Source organism: Protopterus annectens, chromosome 3.part1 (genome assembly GCF_019279795.1).
Source record: "Protopterus annectens isolate FY-2018-M chromosome 3.part1, PAN1.0, whole genome shotgun sequence".
In the NCBI taxonomy this organism is placed as follows: Eukaryota; Metazoa; Chordata; order Ceratodontiformes; family Protopteridae; genus Protopterus; species Protopterus annectens.
The window spans coordinates 1,301,833,680-1,301,861,063 of NC_056732.1; the positions used below are offsets into that span (position 1 = coordinate 1,301,833,680).

At 45.0% G+C, this 27,384-nt stretch overlaps 1 protein-coding gene across 1 annotated transcript in view; it reads left to right on the forward strand.

Moving 5' to 3' along the window:
- Positions 1 to 27,384, forward strand: part of TMEM67 (transmembrane protein 67) — a 4,866,727-nt gene that overhangs the window by 563,020 nt on the left and 4,276,323 nt on the right. The window lies entirely within an intron of this gene.

A 27,384-nucleotide genomic window follows, 5' to 3' on the forward strand; every position in this document is an offset into this window, starting at 1 on the left:
CCCCAGAACTATCAGTTGGACAAATTCTGCACAAGGACTCCTCAAAAAAAAAAAAGCCTGGAAAGTGGATGCTCTATCATTCAGGTGGAAAAACCTATCAGTCTGCTTTTCCCACTCTTGCCCTCCAAAGTTCTACTAAAAGTCAAAGAGGACAAACCAAAAATTATTTTGATTGCTCCAGACTGGCCTCGCCAACACTGGTACCCACTGCTGCACAGTATGTCACACCTTCCACCTGTCTCAGACACCTTACTTACTGTCTCAGACACCTTACTTACCGTCTCAGACACCTTACTTACTGTCTCAGCAGAACAACCAAATTCTGCACACTCGGCTCCAAACTTTGAATCTTGCAGTGTGGCTAATCACCTAAATTCATCCTTCACATCCCTTAACAAACCGGTGATGGATGTCATTTTGGAGGCAAGAAGGCCTAGTACTAGAAAATCTTATACTGACAAATGGAAAAGATTCTGTGCCTGGAAACAATCACAAGGGATAAGCACAACAGTGCACAATATTCCTCAGATTTTGCAATACTTAACTGAGATGCTTCACAAGGGCCTGTCCTTTTCTTCCATAAAAATCCATGCCTCAGCCATTTCAGCTCATTACAACACAGAACCTCTCCCCTCTTCTCTCTTCCTCTGCTAAAGCAGTATCTCAGAGGGGCAAAAAACTTAAGACCACCCAGTAGAGCACCAACCCCTGCCTGGGACCTCGATTTTGTATTGGAAAAACTCACCCTCCCTCCTTTCGAGCCAGCTGCTACTGCAAACTTAAAATTTCTCTCCTGGAAAACAGCTTTCCTTTTACCAGTCTCTTCAACTCGAAGGATTTCTGAATTACAGGCTCTTATGGCAGTGGATCCTTTCATTATTTTTCATGCGGACAGGGAGAGTCTCAGGACCAATCCAGCCTTCATGCCTAACGTGGTATGCAGTGTGGCTCTTTATCGGACCATTCATTTGCCAACTTTCTTTCCCAGTCCACAGAACAAGGGGGAGCGGATTCTGCATTCATTGGATGTACACAGACAACTTAGATTTTACTTAAACAGGACAAAATCTCTAAGCAAATCTGAACAACTACTGGTGGCATTTGCTGCAGGGGCAGAGGGAAAGGCTATTTCAAAGCAGACTATTTCCAAATGGATAAGCCATTGTATTAGTTTTTGCTACATGCACCATGGTATAACTATCCCCCAGGGGATCAGATCTCATTTCACCAAGGCTGCATCTACTTCTACAGCCTTTCTCAGAGGTGTTCCTACCAGAGACATTCTAGAAGCTGCTACCTGGAGCTCAGTTCATACGTTCACTAAACATTACCATTTACCTTTTTCCTCTAAATCCAGAGCTGGCTTTGCCACTGCTGTCCTGCAGGGCCTTATAGCTGGTCCTAATGCTGTATAAATCCATCCTCCCAACCATAACTTTGGGAATCTACCCAAATGTAATGACTGCAACAGTGAAACACGAAGAACATAGTGCAGTTTGTTTTTCTCTTACTATACCTCTACTTTCCTTTACTATGCTTAAAAGCCTTTTTGGTGTATTTGCTTTTGTTTGGAGGTATAGTTGTGTATTTTTAATTACTTAAATATTTGGCTCCCCATTTGGGGGGTACCTGACATCTGGGGCAAGAAAAACTGATGTAATGGCGTCGGCTGCATGTTTTATACCCATGACGACCTGATGTCATGGAAGAAGGGACAGCAACCGACGCAGGACCTAAGACATTGTTAATCAGGCCGACAGAGTAACCTGCCAGCAGATTACCCAAATGTAATGACCGCAACAGTGAATACACTCTAACATCTACATTTATGGTAAGTGTACACAACTGTACTTTCTGCAGGGCCTTCACCTAGGCCTACCAGCTCCCTTTCTCAAGGATACCAACAGGACTTGCACTAGCTGAAGACCTGATCTCCATAGTTACTTTGAGACAAGCACCCTGGGGATGCCTCCACAGGAAAAAAGAAAAGGGATCCTACTTCTGAAGTTTTTCCAGATCCTTTTGAATCAGATGAGGATTCAGACATAGAAAGTTCCAGTTCTAAAGAAGGACCCTCCCTCACTTCCTTTGAGGAATCAGATTCTGAGGAGAACCTGGCCTCTGCTCCCCCCTCCGGAGGATATCACCTTTGGAGATGCTCTCCATGTTATGAAGGAACATTTCTAGTGGAAGCACAGGAATGCCATCAGTCAAAGAAGAGAATCAGGGAGATATTCTTTGTAGTTCACTGTTGCAGTCATCACACTTGGGTTATCCTGCCATGGGTAGCCCTCAGTCGGCCCAAATAACAGAGGCTTAGTATTTCTGCGTCAGTTGCTGTTGCTCCAGGACCGACGTCAGGTCATCAGTGGTATAAAAACAGGCAGCCAATGCCATTACATCAGTCTTTCTTGCCAAGGAGCCTGAAGCAGAAGCAGTTTGCACGAGTGCCGGTTGGCTGCTACCTGAGTTTTCATTTCCAAAACTGAAGTTGAAGTCTTCTAAAGCTAAGTACCCCGTTGGGGATCCTTTTTTCTTGCTATAACCGATGTCAGAAAGTTAACAATTGTCTCGCCTGTGAAAAGCAAATACCACACCGAGATTTCCATTCTTACTGCATAACCTGTTTAGCCCCGGACCATGACGTCCCTCGCTACCAGTTTTGTGCTTTGTTCAACATCCGAACTATATGTCATTGGACCCTTATCGTAGCTAAATACTTTCGCTGTCTATCTCCGTATTCTGAAATTGCTTCAGTAAGCCATCTGACTACCGATCTTCCGAAAAACAAGGATAAAGACAGACACAGACCGAACAGGTCCAAAACTGCCGACGACATTTCCGTTAAGCTAGTTGCCAGTTCACCGGTACTCAGTGAGGTGCTTTCGCAGCCCCTGATGCCCGCTTTGATGGATTCGAAAGCCGCTACTGAGATGTGTTCGGAGTCAGGTATGCGACGAGATCTTCTTTGACTGCAGAACCTGTGAATGTCTCTACCTTGGATAGGTCTGGAGCCACTGTGCAGGCACCAGCTTCTGAGGAAGTTCTTCACACTACCGATATTCAACACAAACCAACGGCGTCTTTCGTGTCTTCAGTTTTTTCTAAAACTACAGAGTTTCTAAGGCCCAGAGTACGAACTACGCCTAAAAAAACGAAGATCCAACCTCAAGCGCCTGCTTCCATGCCTCAATCTCAGATGCTTAAAATGGTTGAAGACCTTATCATGCTGATTAGGGGAAGCCAGCCTACCCCTGCTAAAAGGAAGAGAGTCTTGTCCCCAGCAGCTTTATTTGACCAAGAGTCTGACAACTGAGGTTCCTGATTTTAAAGACATGCCCTTATCTGCTTATGAGGATTCAGATTCAGAGGAATCCATTCCTTCTGCCTCTCCTCCAGAGGATTTTTTTTTTGTGAAACCCTACATATCTTGACAGAGTATTTCCATTGGGAATGCCAGGATTATCCTCAGTCCAAAAGAGACTCGGGGATTTTTAGTTTTACCACAGCACAGACCCTTTGCTATTCCTCCTGTTCTGGATGTTGTGGATGATGTTTTTATGGAATTCATTCTTACTCCTGATACTCTTCCTCCTGCTCCCATGAAACCTGACAGGTACTACAGAGTCCCTGACTCTCACAAATTTCTTTTCAGAAATCCTACTGCTGACCCAGAGGTAATCTTCCAAGGACCTAAGTGAATAAAAGTAACCACAGCTAAGAATCCCACCCCCTCGGACAGGAATTCCCAAGCTTTAGACAGATGGGGTAAAAAAAGTATACACCTGCAACTCTTGCCATTAGAGCATTAAATAGTCAGTTCGACATGCTGAAATACCAGCAACATACTATGGAACTTGAGCAAAAACTATCTACCTTTGCTGACTGTGCAGAAAATAAAGAATAGTAGGAGCTTATGCATTCTGCAAGCCAAGTTAGTAAGCAATACCCTGCAATGTCGGTTTGACGCCCTAGAAGCATCCTGCAGGGCAGCAGACACAGGTTCTGTACTTAGAAGGCATGCTTGGCTTGAGGAACAGACCTTGCTAGACTGTGTCAAATCAAAATTATTGGGACGCACCACTGAACAAAGACCATCTGTTTGGCACGAAAGCAGAAGAGGTTCTAAAAAAGATGGAAGAAAAAGCTAAGTCTATGCAGATAGTTAAAGACATTTTGCAAGTCCAGCCTCCAAAATTCAGTAGGCATTGCCCCTCAAAACATTGGTACTATCCAGCCCACTTTCAGACTTAGACCAAGGGGAAGCAGACCCCCCCCCCCCAAACAGTCTCAGGGTCTGCAGAGATCTAAACAATGGAGCACCTCCACTTCTAAACCAGGGAGTGCTAAGCCACTCGCTTATGGAAAGAATTCACTGTGACTTTTCAACTCCACCTCTTACCTCTGCCCACCTGCTTGTGACCCTAGGAGGAAAACTTGCCTCCCATGCAAAAAACTGGGCCTCCACCAACGATTGATGGGTCCTCGGCATAGTGTCCCAGGGGTACAAATTTTATTTCCACACACTGGCAATCCCATAAAGGGTTCCCAGATCTTCCTCCAAACCAGTGGGCAGAGGCACAAAAACAAGTTCATTCCCTGCTCTCCTTGAAGACAATTCAGCCTGTTCCTGCAGACCAGATAGGCCATGGTTTCTAGTCCAGACTTTTCCTGGTACCCAGAAAAGAGGGCGCCTGGCGCCCATTCCTAGATCTAGCCATTCTAAACACCTTCCTGGTGGTACTGAAATTCAAAATGTTCACCCTCCTTCAGCTTCTTCCTATGCTATCCAAAGATGCCTGGTTAGCCACTCTAGACCTAAAAGAGGCCTATCTGCACATCCCAATCAGAGACTCTTGCAGGAAATATGTACGTTTCAGGGGAGGAGCTATGCATTATCAGTTCTCTGCACTTCCCTTTGGCTTATCCACTGCTCCCAGAGTTTTCACCAAATGCCTGGCTTCAGCCATTGCTTTTTGCAGACAAAGAAATATTCAAATTTACTCCTACTTGGATGACTCCCTGGTTCAGGCAGACAGGAAAAACTGTTACAGAACTTGACATTTATAAAAGATCTACTGACTTCACTGGGGTACACTATAAATGAAAAGAATCCAAACTAGTCCCATTTCAGAAAATTGTATTCCTGGGAGCAAGCCTGGACACAGCATCCCAGATGGCATTTCTTACTCCAGAAAAACAAGCCTATCTGACAGGCTACTTCTCTCAACTGGCCACCAGAACCCAGTTATCCGCAAGGAAAATCCCTCAAGCTCTAGGGTTCATGGCCTCCTGCATTCCACTAATTCCATATGCCAGACTGCATATGAGGAAACTTCAATGGTACTTAAAAAAAAAAAAACCTTTGGTGTCAACATTCTCAGGACCTGGAAACTATTATACCTATGATACCTTGTCTATGGAAAGAATTTCTTTGGTGGGCAGCAGCATGCAACCACAACAAGGGACTTCCCTTTTCACAACCCCACGCTGCACAGACCCTAACCACAGACTCATAGACTATGCCTGGGGTGCACACCTAGATGGCAGGTGCATTCAGAGCCACTGGAGCCCAAATCAAATTCATCTGCACATCAGCCAAAATGAGATGCTAGCTGTTTCAGCATGTTTTGACAGCTTTCAGACCCCTACTCTCGCCAGGGCCTCTACTAATCAAAACAGACAACATCACAGTGATGTATATCAACAAGCAGGGAAGAGCCCACTCTTATCCACTATGCAGGCTATCCATGACCCTTTGGCACACTGCTTCAGCCATGCAGATTCACCTGTTAGCACAATTTCTGCAGGCAACCAAAACTCTCTGGCAGACAACTTAAGCAGAAATCTCCTAGACCCACATGAGTGGAAATTAAACCACAGCACCTTCAGCCTCGTAACCCAGAAATGGGGTACCCAGAAGGTGGACCTATTTGCCCCCCCCCCCCCCAACAACCACCAGCTCAGCAAATTCTGCACCAGGGAACCTCACAGCAAGGCCTGGAAAGTGGATGCCCTATCCTTCAATGGGTAAATCTTTTGATCTATGCATTTCCCCGTCTGCCTCTTCTTTCAAGAGTGTTACTCAAAATAGAGGACGAAAGACTAAGGGCAATCCTGATTGCCCTAGACTGGTCACTCCAACACTGGTACCCACTATAGCACAGCCTGTCACCTTTGTCTCCGTGGCACCTCCCTCAGATTCCAACTCTCCTGATGCAGCAGAAGGGAGAGTTCTTGCATCCACGTTTGCAGACCCTGAACCTGGCAGCCTGGCTTATTCCTTGACCTCTCCTCCAGTGACCAGCCTAAGTAATCAAGTCCTGGATGTTATATGTGAAGCCAGATGACCCAGCACTAGAAAGTCCAATGCTGCATGTGGAAAAGATATTGCTCCTGAATCCAGGATAAAGGAGCTGAACCAGTACAGCCCTACTTACCTCTCATCCTAGATTACCTAGCAGACCTGCTTCACAGGGGCCTATCCTTCTCTTCTATTAAAATCCATACCTCTGCTATCTCTGCTCATTACAGCACAGATCCACCTCTATTTTCATACCCCCATCATCAAGCAGTTCCTTAGAGGGGCTAACAACCTAACGCCACCCAGAAGAGTCCCTACACCTGCTTGGAACCTTAACTTTGTGTTGGAAAAACTCACGCTCCCCCCCTTTGAGCCTGCAGCTTCAGCAGAGTCAAAATTCCTCACTTGGAAAACAGCCTTGCTTCTGGCCATCACTTCAGCTAGAAGAGTGTCTGAGCTACAAGCACTAATGGCTGTGGAACCCTTCATCATTTTCCATGCTGACAGGGTCTCCCTCAGGACTAACCCAACTTTCATGCCTAAAGTAGTCTCCAGTGTGGCTCTCAACCAATCTATTCATTTGCCCACCGTTTTCCCTACACCTCAAAATAAGGGAGAAAGGATCCTGCACTCATTAGATGTGCACAGACAGCTCAGTCTCTACTTGGATAGGACTAAGTCCTTCAGGAAATCTGACCAGTTACTGGTCAGCTTTGCACCAGGGGCAGAGGGCAAGGCCATATCAAAACAAACCATTTCCAGATGGATAGCACATTGTATCCATTTCTGTTACAAACACCACTGGAAACCACCCCCACAGTGGGTCAGAACACATTCCACTAGGGCAGCTGCCACCTCTGCAGCTTTTATCAGAGGGGTCCCTACCAGGGACATCCTGGACACTGCAACATGGAGTTCTGTTCACACCTTCAAGCATTACCACCTGCCTATCTTTTCCAAATCCAGGGCAGGCTTTGCAACCACAGTCCTGCAGGGCATTCTAGCCATCCTCAACTCTTCATGACTGCCTCCACCCATTTCTTCAGCTTTGGGAATCAACCCAAGTGTGATGACTGCAGCAGTGAAACACGAAAAACATAGTACAGTTGTGTACACTTACCGTAAATCTAGATGTTAGAGTGTATTCACTGTTGCAGTCCTGGTTCCCACCCTCCATTCCCCTTGTCTCTCTCTCTCTTCCTCGCTCCTTACAGTGATATTTGGTATTTACTTTCTACTGGTGGTGTTATTCCACCATAACCTAGCTCTCTATTTGGGGGCTGCTGACTTTTGGGGCAAGAAAAACTGATGTAATGGTGTCTGCTGCCTGTTTTCATACCACTGATGACCTGACGTCAGTCCTGGAGTGACGGTAACTGGCACAGAAATACTAAGCCTCTGGTATTCCGGCCAACTGAGGGCTACCCCTGGCAGGATAACCCAAGTGTGATGACTGCAACAGTGAATACATTCTAACATCTACATTTATGGTAAGTGTACACAACTGTACTTTCCTGTATCTGCCAGAGTATAAACCTCTTGGTGTTTCCCCCATTTTAAAGGTGGTTGAGTGTCTTCCAGGATTCCTCCTTGAATCCTGACTCTTCCTGCTGGCCCCTCATAAACCAGGCAGGTTTTATAGGGTACGGGACTACCAAAAATACCTTTTCAGAAATCCATCTGCTGATCCACAGTTGGTCACCCCAGGACTCAAAGGGGCTAGATCCAGCTCCTCTAGAACCCCTTTACATATGACTAAAGAAAGCAGGGCCCTTGATAGTTTTGGGAAAAGGTGTATACTTCAAGCCACTCTTACTGTAAGGGCTCTCAACTGTCTATTTCATAGGTGTGTACTAGGCTAATGGCCCAGGAGCCTTTACAAGCCTAGCCCAAAAAAAATGTATATATATGCCCAGGCACAGAGCCACTCGATGTTAGTTCACAGTGCCCCAATAGGACAACTGGAATGATCCCTGGAGTGAACTTTGTTACCCATTCTCTTGTCAAGATCTCTCTTGAAAGAGGGCCCGTGAGGTGCTCTGCTTGACATGAAGGGGAAGCTTATTCCAGAGTATGGGCAGTCTTTGGGCAATGAACCTGCCTTCCAGCATGTTCTGTTAATTGTGGTAATGAGGTTGTGATCTCTAGAGCGTGTGGCACTGGGCATTGGGATTTCTTTAGGTATAGCAGTTCAAGTAGGGCTGGGTCAGACATGACTTTTGTAAGTCAAGCAGAGATCACCTCTAAGTAGACTATAAGAGACTGAAAACAACTGAAGTTTCTTGAGTCTGTCCATGTAGGACATGTGTTAAAGGCCTAGGATCCTTTTTGTGAGGTTCTTTTGTGGCCTCTCCAGCTGTTGTAGGTGTCTGGTCAGGTACATGCCAAACGGGGCATTATATTCGATGATTGATCGAATGCAGGATGAGTAGAGAGGGATGATTACCTCTTCCTACCTGGATGCAAAACCTTTGGTTGTAAGATGTGCCACGTAGAGACTTTCTGACCACAGTGGCAATGTGGTGGTCAAAGGTGAGGTGGCTGTCGACCTGGGTACCCAGATCTTTTATGGCCCCTTCAGTGTTCAGTGGATTCTCATCAACGTGGTAATTCATGAGAACTGAGTTTTTTTCCAAAGGGGATGATGACGCATTTTTTGAACACATGATTAAATATTAGCAAACAATTCTGGATCAGCTTAAACAAAAAGTCTGTTTACTTGAGGATAAAATCCTTTTCTGAAGAGCTTTTTTCTCTCTGACATTCCAGTTCACAGGTAACAAGGCATTCCTTGCACTGTGGCTATGGTGCTGTGGAGGCTTCTATCCGGGCAGCTGCCACTGGCTCAGTTATTAGAAGGCATGCATGGCTTAGGAACAGTCTCTTCCTTACCATGTTAAATCTAACCTTCTTAATGCTCTTCTTGACAAGGAATTCTTCTTTGGACTTGAAGCTGAGGCTGTTCTTAAAAGAGTGACGATAAAGCTAAGTCTCTGCAGACTGTGAAAGACTTCCTTCAAGTTCAGCTTCTTAGGTTTATTAGGAACTTCCCCAGAAAACACTGGTCCTTTCCCTCCCAACCTAGAGGCAGACTGAAGAAAACCCAGTGGTAAAAGGACTACTAGGCAGTGGCAACAGCTGCAAGGTACCTGGGCAATTTACCTCGGAAACTTCCAGGCAAGGGGGTTCTAGGCCTCAATCACCCTGCTCTCCCCTCCCACACACACAACTTGGAGGAAGGATGTCCCTGTTCAAACAAAACTGGACACACATCACTTCAGATAAGTGGGTTCTAGACATTATTTTAAATGGTTATAGACTCACTTTCAAAGAGCCTCTAAAATACTCATGCTGTCCGGATATTCCCCAGAATGAAGCAGAGACCCTCTGACAAATCCATATTTTGTGTTCTCAGTGATCAGTGGAACCAGTTCCAGAACATCCACAAGGCAAATGGTTCTACTCCAGGCTATTTCTGTTCCCCAGAAAAGAAGGCTCTTGGAGTCCTGTCTTGGACCTGTCCAGCCTCAATCAGTTCCTCTTGGTTGCTAAATTCAGAATGTTGACTCTTAACTCTTGCCCATGGAAGCCCCACAGACCTTTATGGTTGTTTGGCTGTAAAAGATGCCAACCTGCATATCCCAATTCAAGAATCGCACAAACTTTCTTCACTTCACAGCAGGTTCCAGTCGCTATCAATTTTCAGCACTCCCCTTTGGCTTTTCTACTGCTCCAAGGGTTTCTGCAGGACCAGAAGGGGTCCAAATATACCCCAGCCTGGACAGTTGCCTGATACAGGCCACAGATCTATCAAAACTTCACAAGGATCTGAAGTTTACCCAAAACCTCTTGGCCTCCCTGGGCTTCACGATAAATCTGCAAAAATCCAACACTGTTGCAACCAACAAGATAGTTTTCCTAGGGGCCCTTCTGGACTCATTTCAAAAAGCATCCCTTCCCCAAACAAGGTCTCCTTTTTGATCCACTATTTTCAAAGAAACAAGCAAAAACAATGCATCTCAGCCAGAGTTTCTTCGGGCAGTGGGTTACACAGCATCTTGTATCCTCATGGTTCCCCTGGCCAGGCTGCATATGAGGAAACTCCAGTGGTACCTCATAAATTTATGGTGCCAGCACTCAGTCCCTGCGACTGAGATGCAGCTGATCCCTCATCTCTAACAGGAGTTTGCATGGTGGAGACAGGCTTGTGCCCATAATCGGGGCCTTCCAATCATATTCACTCCCCAGGACCAAACTCTCACCACAGATACCTCAGGGGCAGCCTGGGAGCTCACTTCCAATACCTCCAATCCTATGGGAAGTGGGAGGTTCAGTTCAAGGACAGAGACACAAACTGGAAAGAGCTTATGTCAATGCAAAAAGGCCTGATAGCTTTCAAGGAAAAATGGGAACCAGGAGTGTGGTTAGTAGCGATGCAAGTTTTGAAACTGCTCTTTCGGGGGGGCTGCACATCCTGACACAATACCATCAGGTGCTCAAATTATGCTAGCAAATCACATTAGAAACTTGATTAACCCCCACAAATGGTATCTGCATTGGGAAATATTTCTCAACATGGTCCAGAGATGGGGAGTCACACTGATGAACCTCTTCACCTTCAAGGAAAACACTCAGCTGGAAAGGTTCTTTTCCTGGAGCAAACAGAAATCAACTTGTAGAACAGATGCTTTCTCCTCCTTTTGGACTCTGTTCATCATTTATGCTTTCCCTCCCTTACCCCTTCTACCGTGACTGCTTCTAAAGATAAGAGAAGAGGGCCCAAGGGCAGTACTGATAACCACAGATTGGCCCAGGCAGTACTGGTATCCTCTGCTTCTCAAATTAACCAGCTAGATCCCATGGCTGTTGCCTCAGAGTCAACCTTCTCACTCAGGAGAAGGGTAGGATTGTGTACCCCAGCCTGCATATGCTCAGTCTTTCATCTTGGATAATTCCACATCATCCAGGAACAAGCTTGCCCTAAGCAAACAGATTCAGGACATTCTCAAGGAATCTAGAAGGTCTGGTGCTAGGAGTGGAAAAGATTTTCCATCTGGTGCCAGCAGCAGCATCACAATCCTGATTAAGCCGTTTTCTGCCATTGTAGATTACCTGGCTAGTCTGGTTGATAAGGCCTTTCCTACTCTTTCTCCCTTCTTTTCCCATCCCTGTTGAGTCATTTTCTTAGAGGAGTCCTCTACATCAGACCACCCAATTTGGAACCTCTCCATTGGATCTTAACTTTGTTCTGGAGAAATTGACTCTGCCTCCTTTCGAACCTGCAGCCTCTGCCCAACTGAAGTTTATAACTTGGAAAACTACATTTCTGCTGGCTATCACCTTAGCCAGGAGGGTCGCTAAACTGCATGGTCTCATGGCAGTGGAACCATTCCTCATCTTCCACCTAGACAGAGTTTCCTTCAGAACTAACCCTTTTTCATGCCCAAAGTGGTCACTGATGCTTCTCTAAATCCATCCATTCACCTGCCTACATTCTTTCCCAACCCCCTGAACAAAGGAGAAAGAATACTTCATTATTTGAATGTGCATAGGCAGCTCTGCTACTATCTTGACAAAACAAGAGCCTTGAGAAAATCTGACGAGCGTTTTGTGACCTTTGCCCCTGGCTCTGAGGGAAAACCAGCTTTTAAACAGACTATCTCAAAATGGATCTTCCACTGTATCTCATTTTGTTACAGCCATCATGGTAAAAGGTCGTCTAAGGCTGTCTGGTGACACTCCATTAGGGCTGTTGCCACCTCTGCTGCCTTCTTGAAAGGAGTCCCTACTAAGGACATCCTGGAAAGCTGCCACCTAGTCATCTGTGCATACCTTCAATAGACAGTACCACTTGGCAGCCTTTTCCAGGTCCAGAGCAGGATTCGCCACTGCCATCTTGCAGGGCATCCTCTCCCTAATCTCTTTCGACCCTCTTTTCAGCATTGGGAATCATCCCACAAGTCAAGCTTGCAACAGTGAAACAATATAACAGGGATGGTAAATGACAGGAGGAAGAGCAGGTATATGGGCCATAATGGCAGATGCATGAATTTTAATGGAAGAGTAGGAAAGGTCTTTATCAATGAGACTAGCCAGGTAATCTAGAATGGTAGAAATCCATAACTGTAGATGTTAGTTTATTCAATGTTGTAGTCTTCTTTCCCTCCCTCTTTTCCCATTAGCCTACTATGTAGTCTCTTTATGACTTCTTCTCTAGCCAAGGGAACCCACCTTGGCCTCTCTCCCTGTATGGGTTCTCTTCCTCAGTTCCCTATTGTCCATTTAGGGTTCCTACCTGCTTGGACACAAGAAAAAAGCTGACTTCACGATGTAGGCTGGCTCCTTATATACCCAAGTGTACTGATGTCTGCCAGCCTAAGCAGGAGGAAAACATTTTCTCTGGTAGTCGGGCAAGTCAAGGGCTTTAACAGCAGGAAATCCACAAGTCAGGAATGCCACAGTGAATGCACTCGGATATCTGCATTTATAGTAAGTGTACACAACTGTACTTGCTATTAAAAAAAAAAAAATCAACAAACTTTGAAAACCGACTCGTAGTCCAGTAGTATGTTCATAAGATTTTATATCACCTTAAGTGTCCATCCTTGTAACCAGTCACTTATCCATTTTATGAAATAAACATTCCATTGACTGTATTCTAGTGCTTTGGTAGTAGAAGAATATGGCACAAAATGAAATTCTTATTTTAACTCCATATTTGTTATAACCACAGGAGTATTGCCACCAGCCACCATTAATATAGTTGAATAAAAGGGTATCTGATTATTTGCATGTGACCTCCCATTAGGTAATCCATTTTGAAGGATATCATGGATTGTTTTACTTTTCTGATTTTGCAAACAAGCAAACAAAACATCTGATGTTAATCTTCATTCATTCCTTAATGATGGGTATCAGTTCTGTCCTCTGAACCAAATCGGCCTTATAACAAGCTTGTATCAGTCAAAAAACTCTCAAGCTAAGCGTTACCCATAGTGCCCCTCTCCCCATTACCCCAGATCTCATTTGGCACATAGATATCAAGACATGTGAAGCCAGCTCAGCTAAGTACTATAAAATGTGTTGTTCTTAAAGCCTTTTCCACAGTTTTTCTCTCTCTTACTTATGTAATTTCCTTCCCTTATTAGTCACTAAGCTTTTACCCTCTATCAAGTGCTTTTTCTTTCTTTCCTTAATTTGGTCATCTCAGTACCAACAATGGCCTTCCCTCTCTCTACCACCTTTGCCCTTACCTCTTGAGGTAGTCTAAATACCATTGTTGGTATTCTTACTTTTCTTCCCTTTTTTAAAAAAAAAATGCTCTTTCTTTTTATCCTATTCTATCTTTGTATAGAGTTTTTACTTGTGTCTTTACTGGTTTATAGTGAATTTTTGCTGTAAGTTGTTCCCGCCATAAATGAAAAGAAAGGGACAACAGGTTTCAAACAATATGACCAGTGTGGTCACAAAATGCTTAATTTGGACACTCCTCCTTTATGTGTCTACTGCCTGGGTGTTCCGCACCTCTCTACCCAACCACCATGCGAAATTTGTGAAAGGTGCAGTTCTCGTACCCTAAATGAGAGGAAGAATAAACTGATATTAAAAGACCTTTAAAAAACTCCTTTTTCAGAAGCTATTTCTGAGCCAGAGGGCTCAACCCCTCCAAAGAAAGAGCACAAAAGTCACTCTTCCTCCTTCGCCACATACTAGTGATAAGTCTTCCAAACCAAAACCAGAAGTCCGTAAATTGGCACCAATGTCTTCAACACCGGGGCCTCGACCACCCTCCATGGTGCTGTCCTCTGTTCCAAGACCTCGATCATCTACTTCGGTACCGTCTTCAGTGACACTGTCTGTGGCACCAGACACGGTACCAATAATGTCCACCGTATCGACCATGTCATCTTCCATCTCAGTCCCATCCTATTCGGCACTAACAATACTACACCCAACACTGGTCACTTTCCCCCTCCCTATACATCTTACTGGTCCTGAGACCGTGGTGCTGATAAGAGAAACTGTTCCTTGAACCCGATACTCCCCTACGACAGATCCATTCTTTGGGCAGCAATATAGCCCTTTCTTGGAACTGCCCGATTCTTGTTGGGGATATCAACCTGCTCCTCCAGGAGCCTCTTGGAATTGGACATGGTGCGAGTTGTGGATCAGCTGCTGACAGCCAGAGGGATTTCAACACCTTCCAAAACTCCCCTCCCAACTGGAGTTGGGAGTTTTTCCTCCATCTTCTCCTTTGACCTCCTTGCAGGTATCAAATTACCCGACAACGATCCCTATTTCGGTTCCCACTTCTTTGGTTCCAGTGGTGGACCTCACTGTGGTTCTGGGGCAGACCCTTTGGTCATCAATTCATTTGGAGCCAAGCCATCCTCGGTAGCGTGACTGGGCTGCCGACACTGTGACCCATAGTAAAGTGCCGATTTTCTTCTACAGCACCGTCTACTACGGTTCCGGGAGTCTTGGCAACACCAAGTCCTCTTGAGGCTTCTTCCTTGGAAGTGGGTTCATCAGTGTGGGGTGTGACCCTGGTTCCGAGGTTGTCCTTCTCAGTTCCAGGCTCCCATCCCTCTTCAGGCGGGCCAGTTTTCCAAGTGATGGAGAAGGGCCCTTGCCTCTATAGGCAAACCATCAGCGTTGGAGTACTATATATATATATATATATATCCTCCCTCAGAACCGCAGCTGACAGTCCACCACATCAGGATATCAAGCACAAGAGCCTCAAGATACCCTACTGCTGAGCACCCTCTCTTTGGAGTCCTCTTTAGAAGCCTCTGCTGAAGAGGTACTACATAAGAGATTGTACAAGAGGAAGCATGTGGACTCCCCCGAAGAGTCCCTCACCAAAGATACGGACTACAATGAAAGGGAGGGGTCCCCACAGTTGCCCACTGAGGATGTCTCATTCGGAGACCTACTGGAAATCTTAAAACAGCGGGGAGGCTGGAACCTACCAACCCCTCATCTGAGGAGTCTGTATTCTTGCAGGCATTTTGTGCTTGACATTCTACTTCTTGTGTGACCCTGTCTGCAGATGAACTAGTCCAACTCGTGCAGTGCACATGGAAAAGTCCTGATACCGTTGAACCATTCCCCTGGAGACCAGATAAAATTCTGTCCCTTCCAGAAGAAAGTCCACACTGGTCCGAAGGCTTACTGGTAGATGTTATGGTGAAGGCAGCAGCCACTTAGAATTAACTTGCCAAGGAGAGCCGTACTGTCCATCCCCCCAAACAGAGAGTCTTGGGCGATGGACAGGTTAGGGAATCGAGTGTTTGCCTCATCGACCTTTGCCATTCTGTCCCTGAATTACTTGGCGCACTTTACCAGGCTCCATAGAGACCTAATCTCTGAAAACTCTGTAACCTTAACAGGAGCAGTTTCTGATGAGGTCCGTGACAAAGTTGCGTCACAGTTTGTGACCCTGGAATCTATATCCAAATTGTCCATGCGGTTAATCTCTCACACTACCAAAGGGGCGGCTAGAGCTGCGGGTTTAGGCGTTGTCATGAGATGTCACACCTTGGATGTGCCTTTGTGACTTTGCAGATCCTTTTAAGTCTTGCTTTCTTAATGCTCCATTGGAAGCTTCTTCCCTCTTTGGCCCGAAAGTGAAAGACATGTTAACCAGGTGTGAAAAGGATGGCAAGACCCCGTCTGCCATGGACATATGTTTTTCCACCTCACCCCCCACAATGATCCTACTCTAGGAATCAGAGGAGTGGAAAGCTGTGGCACAAGAAATCCCATGGTCCTTTCCATGACGCACATGGCGAGTTCACCCCTAGGGCAAAGGGAGTAACTCATTGGGAAGATGTTCCTACAGAGGCAGTGGGGGGTCTGCATAATCGGGGGTCCAGAGGTTTTCTCTTGACAGCCCTACCAGTGCTCCTGAAGAGTGGTCCGATTGCTTTCTTCTGAAAGCAGTTGGGGGATGTTTCTCTCTGCACCACCCTGCCTGGCAAACAATAACCACGGATTTTTGGGTGCAGAATATAATAGCCAGAGGTTATCACATACCATTCAATATTTGCCCAAAATCCATTAAGGCACATTCCCGATGTTTCACCCAGTCAAAGGGAAGCAGCAGCTCAAGAAATATGAAAGCTGTCTCAAAAGAGAGTCATCCAAGCAGTCCCAGCAGACCATATAGGATCCGGATTTTACTCAAGGTTCTTTTAAGTACCAAAAAAGACAGGACTACAAACCAATCTTGGATCTCAGCATTCTGAACAAATTTGTCAACCAAACAAAATTCCAGATGGTCACGGTTCAGTCTTTTCTACCCTTCCTGGAGAAAGACTACTGGATGTCCTTCAAGGATGCATTTGCAGTCATCACATATGAGTTGTCCTGCCTCAGGCAGCCCTTCGGTCATCCGGATTCCAGAGTCTGGGTCCGACATCGGCTGATGTTGCCCTTTCCCCGACGTCAGAGCGCCTGGGGTATAAAAGCGTCAGCCGACGCCATCTTCCCCAGTCTTTCTTGCAACGTGGTGCCCGAAGCAGAAGCAGTTCACAAGTGCCGGTCGGCCAGCTCCTGTAATTCAGCTAAACCGAAGACTTCTAAAGCGAAGTACCCCGTTGGGGACTCTTTCTTGCCTCAGCCGATGTCAGATAAAATTAATAATTGCCTAACTTGTGGGAAACAAATACCTCATAAGGATTTCCACTCTTACTGCCTCCCCTGCCTAGGCCCAGACCACGATGTCTCAGCCTGTTCAGCCTGTGCTTCCTTCAATCTATGCACTCTTAGACGTCGGGCGGAGTTCACAGAGGAATTTTTGGGGGCTAGATTTGCTTACAATATGCCGTCGGAGACTCCGACTTCACATTTAACAAAGAAACGGAAGGACAAGGACCGACACACGTGGGCCACGGTTTCGGCTGAAACCACAGCCAGGCCTACCGCGAGTGTCTCGGTTTCGGCTGAAACAGAGTCCTTGGTACTTCGACCACCGAAACCGTACAACCGACAACCTCGGCCCCGGAGGCCCTTACTGTATCGGTTATTGAATCTCCATTAGAAACTGGTGTCCTGGAACCTTCCGACACCATTCCTCTGGACAAAACTACACCAGCACGTGGTGCAGCCAGGCCTCCTGCATCCATGTCCATAAAGGCATTCTCTAGGGCTAAAGCTGCTAAACACTCAAAATCTTTGCCTCCCAGGGTTATCCCTCAGGGACCCACTACAGGTTCTCAGATCCTTAGTCTAGCAGAGGACCTTATTTCATTAATTAGGGGCTCACAGCCTCATCCGGGCAGGGGCTCTCAACCACCTACAGAAAAAAGGCCCAGGGTTGAGCCCTCTGATCCCCACTCCTCAGATGAGGCCTCTGATGGCTCTACTCTCTCGGACTACCAGGAGGAGGCTTTTTCAGCCTACGAGGATTCTGATGCAGAGGAATCTATCCCTTCAGCCTCCCCTCCTGAAGAGCTGTCCTTTGGGGAAACTCTGCACACTATGAGAGAGCATTTCCAATGGAAGGGCCAGGAATTCTCTGATTCCAGGAAGAGATTAAGGACCTTCTTGCATTTGCCTCAGCATTGACCTTTGGCTATTCCCCCTGTTTTGAATGTCATTGATGATGTGTACTCTGAGTCTAGCACAACCCCTGACTCTCTCCCTCCGGCTCCTGCCAAACCCGATAGGTACTACAGGGTCCCGGAATCACATCTTTTCCTTTGCAAGGCCCACTCTGCTGATCCAGAAACTATTTCCCAGGACCCTAAAGGGGTTGCAGCTGCCACTACAAAAAATCCACTCCCCTCTGAAAGGGAGTCCAGGACTTTAGAGCGATGGGGTAAAAAAGTGTATACTTCTGCTACCCTTTCTGTGAGAGCTTTAAATTGTCAATTTCATATGATTCAGTACCAAGAGTATTTGTTAGAAGAATTGCATAAAAAACTGTCTTCACCTGAACCCCTAGATCGCAAATCACTTCAGGATCTGGTACATAACTCTCAACAGGTTAGCAACCATTTCTTGCAGTGTGGTTATGATGCATTGGAAGCTTCATGTAGGTCAGCTATGACAGGTGCAGTCATACGTAGGCATGCTTGGCTGAAGGAACAATCTCTGCCAGACCATGTTAAAGCAAAGCTTCTTGATGCTCCACTGGAAAAGCAAAAGTTATTTGGTTCCACTGCTCAGGAGGTCTTAAAGAAATTTGAAGAAAAGGCAAAATCTGTACAAACAGTCAAAGATTTTATGCAAGTCCAACCACCAAGATTCAGCAGAAATTGGCCTTCCAAGAATTGGTCCTTTCCAGACAGAGAGATTTCAGAGAGGCAAGAACAGGCGTGCCAGAGGTAGAGGGCAAGCTAGAGGCTCCTACAGAGGACGTCAATGGCAGCCTCCCAACCAGAGAGGTAGTGCAGGGCCTACTACTGCTGCACAAGGACAGACTCAATGACTTTACTTTGACACTGCCAACCAGGGCTCAATTGGAAGCACCTTTGGGCGGAAAGCTTTCCTTATTCTCAGAAAATTGGCACAGTATTACAAGGGACAAATGGACACTACAAATAATAGACAAAAGGATACAGGTTCCATTTCCACACATTACCAAAAAGAAAAGGCATGCCAGACCTGCCACCAAATCAAAGGGCAGAGGCTTTGAAACAAATCTCCAACTTAATGCAAATGAAAGCTATAGAAAAGGTTCCTCTCTCAGAACAAGGCCAAGGATTTTACTCCAGACTATTCCTTGTTCCAAGAAAAGAAAAGCAATGGAGGCCTATTCTCGACTTGTCCGCACTGAATACTTACCTCATTGTGCCAAAATTCAAAATGCTGACTCTACAGCAACTCCTTCCCATGCTAGGCAAGGGGTCTTGGCTGGTAACTCTGGACCTCAAGGAGGCATACCTGCATGTCCCTATCAGACAAAGTTGCAGAAGACACCTCAGATTTCTTGCAGGTTCAGAGCATTATCAATTCTCAGCATTGCCCTTTGGCTTATCTACTGCACCCAGAGTATTCACGAAATGCCTGGCATCAGTAATTGCACACTGCAGACTTCAGGGGATGCAAATATACCCATATTTGGACGACTGCCTTATACAAGCGGACAGTCAACAAATTTTGGTAAAACACTTGAATTATGCCATCCACCTACTTCAGGCCTTGGGATATACAGTCAACATTCACAAGTCAAGACTTGTTCCATCCCAAAGAATAAATTTTCTGGGTGTGAATCTAGACACAACCACCCAAATGGCTTACCTCACAGAAGAAAAACAGTCAACTACCGGATTACTTCAAAAATCTGTCAAGACAAACTCAGCTGACTGCAAGGAAAATCCTGCAGGCCCTGGGTTACATGGCTTCTTGCATTCTTCTGATTCCACAAGCAAGGCTACATATGAGGAAACTACAATGGTACCTAAGGAGTTTATGGACTCAGCACAGTCACAGCTTGGAAACTTTGATACCACTCATCCCATGCCTTCAAAGGGAATTTCTGTGGTGGGCTCAAGCAAGCCAGTCAAACAGGGGTCTGCCCTTCAGCAAACCAATAGCCAGCCAAACCATTACAACGGACGCTTCAGACCACGGATGGGGAGCGCACATGGAGGGAAGGTTCATTCAAGGACTATGGTCACAAAAAGAGCTATGCATGCACATAAACCAAAAGGAAATGCTGGCAGTGATGCATGCAATTGAGGCCTTCAAGCTATTTCTACATCAAGGCCACCTGCTAATAAGGACAGACAACACCACAGTTATGTGGTACATAAACAAGCAAGGAGGCACCCATTCCTACCCTCTTTGCAGACTGGCAATGAATCTATGGGAACTTTCCTTGGCACTCAATATAGAGCTGCAATCCCAGTTTGTGCCAGGAAAGGACAATATACTGGCGGACAGCTTAAGCTGAAACATCATGGATGCACACGAATGGATGCTGCACCCAGACATCTTCCTTCAGATAACACAATCATGGGGGAGGCCGGACATAGACCTCTTTGCCTCTCCACACAATCATCAGCTGAAGAAGTTCTGCTCAAGGACATACATGCTTTGTCTACCAACATAATAAAATTTCTCTACCGAACAAGGTCAAAGCACACTCAACCAGATCCGTGGCAACTTCTGTTGCTTTTCATTCAAGGGCTTCAATGGATGATTTCTGTGCAGCTGCAACTTGGGCTACCTCTCATACCTTTATCACTCATTACAAATTGTCTTTGGTCTCCAGGGGGAGAGCATCCTTTGGTTCAGTGGTACTCAGGAACATCCTCCCAAGACACAAAGTAGCTAGGGACTCTGTCTCATCAGTAAGGAATGAGTGAAGATAAAGAACATCAGATAAAGAAGTTATGTTCTTATGTAATGTTCCATCTGTGTTGTTTATCTTCATTTATTCATTATGTCCCACCCTCCTTCCCCCTCCAAGGGTCTCCTGCAGGTTCGGATTTGGTCCAAATCCCACATTAGGGGACCTGCTCAGAAAAAAAACTCTATCACGGGCATACACAATCTGAGGTAACAGGGAGAGGGGCACTATGTGTAAAGCTTCAAGAATTTTTTAGCTGGCACAATCTTGTTATAAGGCCGACTCTGTTCTGAGGACAGAACCGACCATCAGTAATGAATGAATCAAGATAAACAACACAGATGGAACATTCTAGTAAGAAAACAACGTTTTTCAAAACTTATTCCAGTAGTACTAGTAAGGCTTATTTGCCTGTAGTTGTCTAATGAATTTGCTGTAGCCCACTTATGTATTTGAACCAGTTGTATTAATTTCCATTGGGTAGGTACATATCATGCAAAAATGTCACCTTAAGTAAATGTGATAAAACTGGTATAAAAGAAGCCTGAATCGTCGATAAAAGGTATTAATTTAGGCCACCAGGTGAAGCCGACAAGTCCTTTTTGAAGCCAGTGCTACCCAGTTCCCTGTGTTGTAGGGCACTAATCTATTTTCCTGCATTACTTAACTTCTGGTACAGTCTTCCTGTTACAATCATTGGAAAATGTATTGACTTAACTGTCAGTAATGCTTTTGTATCCGCTGTTATCCTGTCTCTCCATTACATATCACAAGATTGCAGCCCCAGTTTTTCTTTTCAGGTGTAAAGATGGCTAATTTGTACTAATTTTCGTTTCATACTTCTTGATGATCTTAGTTTTTGGATATAATTATCTTCTGCAGATAATTTAATGGAGCTTGTTTAGCCTTCCAAATAATCCATGTACTGTTATTTCTTGCCATTTTAGAACAGTTTCTTTTCCACCAAGACATTCTGTTTCTCTCACATTTTAACCAGAATTAACATGCTAGTTCGAGCTCAGTAGTGACTCAATGATTTTATAATCGTTGTTGTGATTTTTCTTTGCAACAGTATTGGCCTGCTTTCGCCTCCCTTGGCAAATAACATTGTGCACCACTGGGTTATGGTCTGGGTTACCTTTGGGGGAAAGTATCATAACATAGGGCAGGTGGAATTGCCATCATCTACAAGAATTCCATGAACATAACCACATATGTACAGGACATACCATAGTTTAATAATGCAAAACTACTTATCACATCTCAAAATCAGTAATGGGGAAAACACTTTGTTTAGCAGCCAGCTATGTCCCACCAGGTAAAAACATTAACACTGTGGAAAATATCCTTTACTGGATTTCTCACCATCTACAACATGAAACAAACAAAAAAAGGCTGGCAGCTTATAAATGCCAACACCCCATCTGATTCCATAAACCTTTACAGCTTTACACAGTTAATTACAAAGGTCACTAGAGTCCACAAAAGCAGGGTATGCAAATTAACCTTAGTCTGGATTCTTACTAATGGGTCCAACAAAGTGAGGGTAGCAGGTAGCTTTCCAGACAGCCTAAGTGATCATCTTCCTACTTAAATTCTCCGAAATTACAATATTGAAGATTAACATATAATTTACAACCAAGTTTTTTTTTTAACTAAAAAAAAACTTTGATAAAGACACTTATCAAATCTTTAACTGGAAAATACTAAAATCTATGACCTTAGACTTTGCTGTCACACACTTAATGAGATATTCCTAAAAATTCTCAATACCCTTGCCCCAGTACAGACCAAAAGGGTCAAATCCAACCCTGCACCATGGCCAACAAAGGCAGCTTAAGAAATAGATGCTTTTGATAATGATAAATATAGAGCTATATATTAAAATATGTTCCATCTGGAAAAAAATCTTTATTATACTGATACACAAAAGTGGTACATCTACAGAGTTTAATAACTACTGGCTCATTACAGTCCTCTCCCCACTATCAAAATTGTTTGCAAAATGTATTCATGCTTGGCTTCTGCATCACCCAAATTCAAATAATCTGCTTAGTTAAAGTATGGTTTAAGGACCCCCCACAGCATAACCACCTCCCTCCTTCACTTCACCAGCAGTATAAACCAGCATAAGAACAATGGTAATGTTGGGTCAACCATGTTCCTATAGTTATCCAAAGTGTTTGACTCTGTATCACACCAACATTTACTCACTAAACTCTTTTTTTTTTTTTTTTAGGTCTCTAGTCCCTCCGTACATGGTTCCTTAGTTATCTATCTGGAAGGTAACAAGCAGTCAGATGGCAGCAGGACCTCTCCTCTTGTCTCCCTGTTGCCATAGGTGTTTCTTGGGGCTCTGTGTACACTCATTCTCTTTAATATTTTTATAATCAAGCTTTACACTGCCATAGACAAAGCAAATACAGTACAGTACACAGATGATTTGACTTTAATATGTGCACCCTCATCATATCCAATCATTAAAATCTCTTCTTCAATCAGAACCTGGCTGGAAAATTCAAACCACCTCCTTAATCCTAATAAAACAATACTGATGCTGTTCACCCTAAAACATCTTCAATTAAAAACAGTCTGCAAGTAATGCTAAAAATGAGGTAGTACCACATAGTAAATTTTTGGGCATTTTAATATATGACCGCCTTAAATTTGATTAACATATTCTTCAAACAATTAAAAAGACCCACCAGAAAATTGGCTCCTTTTACGGTACAAAACAGTACTTACAGACCCAGCAAGAACAACCATAACCTCATCCTGTTTGCTTCCGATCCTCTTGCATGCCTCACTTGTTCTTACAAACCTAAGCTCTACACTAAAATCCAAACTAGCCTCGTATTATAACAAAGTATCTAAATTTGCTACCAGCACTGCACACCAAACTCGCCATTGCTGAGCCTTAAAACAGCTAAACTGGCTGGAGTTTAACAGCCACGTAGCATACTCCTTGCGCATAGTGACAAGCTGATATACTGTCCTGACAAAAGCCTGGCATTAAAAATGTGCTATTGCCCTACACCCCCACAAGTATCTAAGTTCTGGTGATAAATTATTTGCTTTACTAACGTTAGTAGAAATTTATCAGGGGAGTCCCTCTACTCCTGTTATATCTCCAAACTCAATGAAAACATAAATTTATTTTAACTTATTGCTAGCTTTTTGCCCACCTGCACTTAAATAAATTCATCCTTCTTTATCCCCCTCATAAATACCACTTCTCATCTTTCTCTGACTGCCCCCATCCACAGCTCTACCCCTCTAATGCCATACCCTGATACCAAAGTTATAACCTTCCAGATGTCCTTCAAGGATGCATCTGCAGTCCTAACATATGGGTTGTCCTGCCTCAGGCAGCCCCTCGGTCGGCCGGATTCCAAAGTCTGGGTCTGGCCTCGGCTGATGTTGCACTTCACCCGACGTCATAGCTGCTGTATATTGGGTATAAAGGCATCAGCCGACACCATTTTCCTCCGTCTTTCTTGCCGCGTGGTGCCCAAAGCAGAAGCTGTTCGCAAGTGCCGGTCGGTCAGATCCAGAGATTTCTACTACCGAAGACTTCTAAAAAGCTAAGTACCCCGTTGGGGACTCTTTCTTGCCTCAGCCGATGTCAGACAAAGTAAATAATTGTTTAACTTGTGGGAAACAAATACCTCATAAGGATTTCCACTCTTACTGCCTTCCTTGTTTAGGCCCAGACCACGACGTATCAGCTTGTCTAGCCTGTGCTTCCTTCAACCGACGGACGCTTAGACGTCGGTCGGAGTTTGCAGAGGAGTTCTTTGGTCCCGCTTTTGCATACAAAATGCCATCGGAGACTCCGACTACACAATTAGCTAAAAAGCGTAAGGAAAAGGACCGACACTCGCGGTCCGCAGTTTCGGCTGAAACCGAGTCCTAGGTTCTTCGGCTGAAAGCATGCCTCCAATAGCCGAGGCCTCACAGAGCATGGCTGAATCTGCTACTAAAATTACCCCTGCTGAAGCAGGCACCCAGGATTTATCAGATACTATTCCTTTAGACATATCTACCCCTGCACGTGGAGCTGCTAGACCCCCTGCATCTATGTCTATCAAGGCTTTTTACAGGGCTAAAGCAGCTAAATCTTCTAAGGCCTTACCTGCTGAAACTCCCTCACACAGGCCTACCTCTAGTTCCCAAATGCTCAGCCTGGCTGAGGATCTCATTTCTTTGATCAGGGGATCCCAACCGCACCCAGACAGGGCCTCTCAACCCCCTCCAGATAAGAGGCCTAGAACTGAACCCCCGGAACCTGTTTCTACAGACTATTCCTCGGATGACTCAGATATTTCAGACCCTCACGAAGGCCCATATTCTCTTTATGAGGATTCTGATGCAGAAGACTCCATTCCTTCTGCTTCTCCTCCTGAAGAATTTTCTTTTGGGGAAACCTTACATGCTATGAGAGAACGTTTTCAATGGCAGGGCCAGGATTTTTCAGATTCAAGAAAAAGGCTAAGGACTTTTTTACATTTACCACAGCATAGGCCTTTAGCCATTCCTCCAGTACTAACAGTTGTTGATGATGCATATAATGATGCCAGTACTGCCCCTGATTCTCTCCCTCCGGCCCCTGACAAGCCTGACAGATATTACAGGGTCCCGGACACACACTACCATTTGTATAAGGCTCCTGTTGCAGATCCTGAAACCATTTCACAGGGCCCCAAAGCTGTAGCAGCTGCCTCTGCCAAAAACCCTCTCCCCTCTGAGAGGGAATCTAGAGCAATAGAGAGATGGGGTAAAAAGGTATATACTTCTGCTACTCTTTCGGCCAGGGCCTTAAACTGTCAATTTCACATGATTCAGTACCAGGAATTTTTGTTAGACCAGCTAAATAAAAAACTGTCCTCTCCTGAACCTATAGACCGTAAGTCCCTTCAGGATTTGGTACATAACTCTCAGCAGGTCAGTAACCATTTCTTAAAATGTGGCTATGATGCACTGGAGGCTTCCTTTAGATCAGCTATGACTGGAACAGTGATTAGAAGGCATGCCTGGTTAAAAGAACAATCCTTACTAGACCATGTTAAGTCAAAACTCCTAGATGCTCCTATGGAGAAACAAAGTTTGTTTGGCTCCCCTGCACAGCAGGTTCTAAAGAAGGTGGAAGAAAAAGCAAAATCTGTCCAAACAGTCAAGGATTTCTTACAGGTCCAACCTCCGAGGTTTAGCAGAAATTGGCCTTCGAAGAATTGGTCCTTTCCAGACACCTCCAGAGCACAGAGAGGCAGAAATAGACGCCCAAGAGGCAGAGGTCAATCCAGGGGTGCCTACAGGGGACGTCAGTGGCAGCCTAACAATCAGAAAAGTACTGCCACAGATTCAGCTACAACCACTTCCACAGGACAGACACAATGACTTGGCTCTGATTCCGCCTACCAGGGAACAACTGAAAGCACCCTTGGGCAGAAAACTAGCCTTATTTTCCGTAAACTGGCATTACATTACAGGAGACAAATGGACTTTACAAACAATAGACAAAGGCTGCAGGTTTCACTTCCACACTCTACCAAGAAAGAGAGGAATGCCAAACCTACCACCAAGCCAAAAAACAAACGCTCTAAGACAAATCAACAACCTACTAAGGATGAGAGCTATAGAAAAGGTACCGCCTATGGAACAAGGACAAGGATTTTACTCCAGACTTTTCCTTGTACCAAGAAAAGAAAATCAATGGAGGCCTATTCTCGACCTGTCCGCTCTGAACACATACCTCATTGTTCCAAAATTCAAAATGCTGACCCTACAGCAACTTCTTCCCATGCTGGGCAAGGAGTCTTGGCTGGTGACTCTAGATCTCAAGGAGGCATACCTGCACATCCCTATACGACCAGATTGCAGAAGACACCTCAGATTTCTTGCAGGATCAGAGCATTATCAATTCTCAGCATTGCCCTTTGGCTTATCTACTGCGCCCAGAGTATTCACGAAATGCCTGGCCATCAGTAATTGCTCATTGCAGGCTTCAGGGAATTCAAATTTACCCATACCTGGACGACTGCTTAATACAAGCGGACAACAAGACAAAATTAACAAAAGATTTGGAAAAGGTTATACAACTGCTGCAAGCCTTGGGATACACAGTCAACATGCAAAAGTCAAGACTGGTACCATCCCAAAGGATAACATTCTTGGGTGCAGAACTGGACACATCAACTCAGATGGCATTTCTCACAGAAGAAAAACAAAAGCAACTACCAGTCTATTTCATGACATTAACAACACAGACTCAGCTTACTGCAAGGAAAGTCCTGCAAGCCCTGGGTTACATGGCATCCTGCATAATATTGATTCTGCATGCCAGACTGCATATGAGAAAGTTGCAATGGTACCTAAGGAATGTATGGTCTCAACACAAGCACAGTCTAGAAGCCCAGATTCCAATAATTCCATGCCTGAAGCAAGAATTCCTGTGGTGGGCTCAGGCCTGTCAGTTGAACAGAGGATTGCCTTTCCACAAACCTCACCCAAGCCAGACCATCACCACGGACGCCTCAGACCTAGGCTGGGGGGCGCACATGGTGGACAAGTGTATACAAGGCCTATGGACACAAGACCAGCTGAATCTACACCTAAATCAAAAGGAGATGCTGGCAGTGAAACATGCAATCCAGGCATTCAGACCATTTCTTCAACAAGGTCACCTGCTGATAAGGATGGACAACACCACAGTCATGTGGTACATCAACAAACAGGGAGGTACACACTCATATCCTCTATGTCGGATGGCAATGGA